This window comes from Lactuca serriola, chromosome 8 (genome assembly GCF_051521515.1).
Source record: "Lactuca serriola cultivar US96UC23 chromosome 8, Lser_US96UC23_V15, whole genome shotgun sequence".
Lineage (NCBI taxonomy): Eukaryota > Viridiplantae > Streptophyta > Magnoliopsida > Asterales > Asteraceae > Lactuca > Lactuca serriola.
The window spans coordinates 42,904,338-42,908,071 of record NC_136415.1 but is presented as its reverse complement, the minus strand read 5'-3'; positions in this window follow the sequence as shown (position 1 = coordinate 42,908,071).

The following is a 3,734-nucleotide window of genomic DNA, read 5'->3' as shown; positions in this document are numbered from 1 at the left end:
ATACTCGACAGTCTCGAGCTCGGATCGGTTCGGCTCGACTAATATTTAAATAAAATCAAAATCATTAAATTGAGTAAGAAATATTAAGCATTCCACATGTAAATTTCCAAACTACCAAAAAAACCCACTATTAAGCACCTAATATCAATATAACATCAACCATACATGTCATAAATGAATAATTATAAAGAAATGATATATATATTATAAATGAACAATTATAAAGAAATGACATATATGTAAATTACACTAAGATCGACTAAGCTCGCGAGCCTTACGAGCTGAGTATTTTTGTACTCGAGCTCGGCTCGATAAGGTACTCAAGTAGCTCGAGATCGAGCTCGAGTCGATTTCGAGTATTTTCTGAGCAGGTCTCGAGTTTCTCGCAAGTTGGCTTGTTTCACTTACACCCCTATTGAAAGATAGTGAAAGTAACCATAATTTTTGAATTTTTATTGGTTGCTAGAGGCAAGAGATTTTTAAGTTGTTTTCCTTCAATAAAATCTTTTGAATTTTAAATAAAAATTAAAGTATTATTCATAATCTTCACAAAATTTAAAATCTTTAAAATTTTAATTGGAAATTATAATACAAACACTAATATGTTCTATTGGCATTAGCTTGTTATGACATCACCAAATACATACAAATAACATTAATGTTCTAAAAGATTCTCAAAATTTCTATCTAAACACTCTATATAACACAGCTAATAGTGTATAAAACACTCTCCATAATACAATTTTAATTAAAGATTATAATACAAATACTACTACTCGTTTAATACATAGTGTATAAAAGTCACAAAAAAAAAAAAAAAAAAAAAAAACAACTACGAAACCAAAAAATGTACAACCTATTTATAGGTACCAAAAACAACATCAAAGCCAATAATGGAAACCATGTAAGGTTGTAACACCACTTATAACAACCTATTTATTGGTACCCAAAGCAACACCAAGCAGTGGCGATGATATGTTAAGGTTTGGTGAGTCACTTGACCCAGCTATTTTTTTCTCTATATAATAAGATATATACGATTAAAATCGGTAACCTATCTTAATTAATTTTAGTGAACTACCCTATCTTTGTATTTTAGAAAAATAAGGGACACGATGCTACATTATAGTCAAGATTGTCGCACCCTTAATTTTGGATTATTATTATTATTATTATTTTTTGTGGTTATATGAAAACTTTTGTATGGACGCCTATAAAAAGCAATAAGGACACCCGTGGTGAACCAAAAAAGAAACATATAATGTTTCTTTCAAAATTAACAAAATTTCTATATGGTTGCCCACATTTTAGGAGGATACGGTGGATGACAAATAAACCTTTTTAAAATATCATACAAATAATGTTAATCTTTCAAAAATACAAAATATAAAATAAAATAATATCACATGGAAGAATAAAAGAAGATTGAAAAATGAAAAAACCCCAAAAACAAAATTTACAAAAAAATTTAGGTCATCGAAAGATGTTCGCCGTCCTCAACATCTGTCTGCGTCTGCCAGTGCTAAGCTTTGTCGCCGGTAGTATCACTTAGGCCGACCAATCTTCGCCTATTTCCATCGATTATTTGTTGTCTCTGGTTGCTTCAACGGTTCTGTTCACCTTCACCCACCTTCGTCGATTCTTTGTCATTGTATGCCGACCGGAGATCAATTGGACGCCTACTTCTCCACTTTGTCCGATGGCTAGCCTCATTTATCTCCATGTATCAGGTTTCACTTTTTAGTAATTTATACAGTAAATTACATGAATGATCCCTATGGTTTGAGGCAATTTCCACGTTTGGTCCCTAAATTATATTTTTAACTTGGGAGGTCCTTATTGTTTGTTTTTGTTGCGCGTTTAGTCCCTGTCTTACCTAAAAAGACTATTTTGCGCTTAATTTTTCAATTTATCTAAATACACACCATCAACCCCACTTCTACCTCACCTTACATTAATTTACATATCCTATCTTATTTAAATAAATTAAAACAATCAATGGCAAAATAGTCTTTTTGGATATGACTGGACCAGACACACAACAAAACAAATTGTAGGGATCTTTCGAGTTAAAAAAATAAGTTAGGAACCAAACGTGCAAATTACACCAAACTATAGGGATCATTCATGTAATTTACTCTAATTTATATGTAGAGATATTCCAATAAATATAAAGCAACACGTCAATGTCTCTAGCCTAGGCTACAAAATATAAAGTATAATGGATGTACTAAGCACCAATTTGAATATAAAGCAAAGTAATTTATCTTTTTGAGTATAATGTAACCGATTTTACTCATTTTAGTTGGATGTTTTTTTTTTTCAATCTTTCCAACATTTTTTTTAATGATTGGTAATTTTTTTAGGTTATAATTATATACCATATACAACTTTGATCAAATATTTTAGAATAGTACCAATTGTTTATTAATTACTAAATCTTCATTTGTTTATTGTTTTTATGATCTTTATTTTTTATTTCTCATGTTAAAGTTAATAATTTAATATTATATTTGTCTTATATAGTATTTTTTTGATTTGAAATGATAACTTTTTGACCAGTTTATTTTTACATTTAATTCAAGTCGGACACTTCTGAGTTTAAATCATGTATTCGCCGTTGCAAAAAAAATTATGTATAAATCTGGTTTTTATAGTCCATACTTTATATTTTAATAGTTCAATCCAATAGTGAACCATGTGGTTTTACGTTCTAGACTCGCCGTTGACACCAAGAGATAGTGACCATCAGAATCGATTTCTTGCCAATTTTCGTTTTATGGAAAAAATATGCCAAAAACTCTGATTTTCATAAAGTCACAAGTTATTTTGTGGGGAGATTTTTTAAATTTGTATTAATAATTTTCATTTTTGGAAAACTGCTAAAAATCCAATTTTCTAAAAGTAACATATGCATAGTGAAATTGCCCATATCGGGGGTGAATTGGGGGAAAGGTAAAACCGTCAATAAGTGTCAAACAAGGGAGTAGAGTATTAACCAAAAAATTTTAGATTACACTTTAGCACACTCTACATGTTGTAAGCAGTGGACAACTTCTGGTCGGTCCATTTTCAGGGGTAAAATGGTCCATGATAGCATCAACGAAAAGGCCAAGAGTCCAAAGACCTATTAAATGATTTGAATGAAACCTAGAAGTAAACTTTTCAAGACTACATACCTCAATAAAGATAGGACTAACTTCTAGTATTTGACCATCCATTTGATTTTTTTAGCAGCAATATCAACAGGGTCTACAAATTGAGATAATATCAGTTTATTCTCTCAAGATTTAAATATATTATACTTCAAGATTTTTCTTAAAGAACCATAACAATGACCAACAACATACAAAACATTTTTAGTTTATTGAACAAACATAATTTTCAAAATCCAAGCACTAAAATCCCATCTTGCTCTAAAAGAATAAGAAAAAACTAAATAAATAACGAAAGGACTCATAAAGCTAACCATTAAAACTGTAAATAAATATAAAAAAATGAGCATAAAATAATTACATGAAATGATATTACATCCAGTTTCACCAAATGGTAGTCCTCACCCCTTTTACATCCCTTCCTTGAGGTTGAGCACCAACATTCACTGTTAAGAGTGGCTCAAAAGGAACACAAAAAATCATTCATCATGTTGTTAACTAAAGAATGGATTTAGGGACAATATGATGGGTATTCAAAGCTTCTCGGGTTTATCGAATATTTATTTGTGGATTTGAAGA